Below are 366 nucleotides of genomic sequence, written 5' to 3' on the forward strand. Positions count from 1 at the left end.
CACTGGTGGGATCTAACTTTGCAACCCAGGACTATACCCTTTCTGACTATACTCATGCTGCACTGAAGGCAGACCTTCCAATCGTAGGAGTCCAGTAGTGTGAAGAACAAGTAGGTGGCAGTCCATTTCCAGGACAGTGGAGGAAAACTAATCAACCAGAGGACCAGGCTTTTGATGGTCCGTCTTCAGTACTATACAGACATGAAGGAGTATAGTCCTGGAGAGTTGTAGTGGGTTTCCACCAATGTCCCAAGTTCCACCTGCATCTAGGTCAAGCTTTTCAATATTATTTGCTAAGGGCCAGTGTGGCTGCAAGTTTTTACTCCAAGCAATTGGAAGCCACACCTGATTCCATCTGTTTAATCT

Source organism: Ictalurus furcatus, chromosome 6 (genome assembly GCF_023375685.1).
Source record: "Ictalurus furcatus strain D&B chromosome 6, Billie_1.0, whole genome shotgun sequence".
NCBI classification, from domain to species: domain Eukaryota; kingdom Metazoa; phylum Chordata; class Actinopteri; order Siluriformes; family Ictaluridae; genus Ictalurus; species Ictalurus furcatus.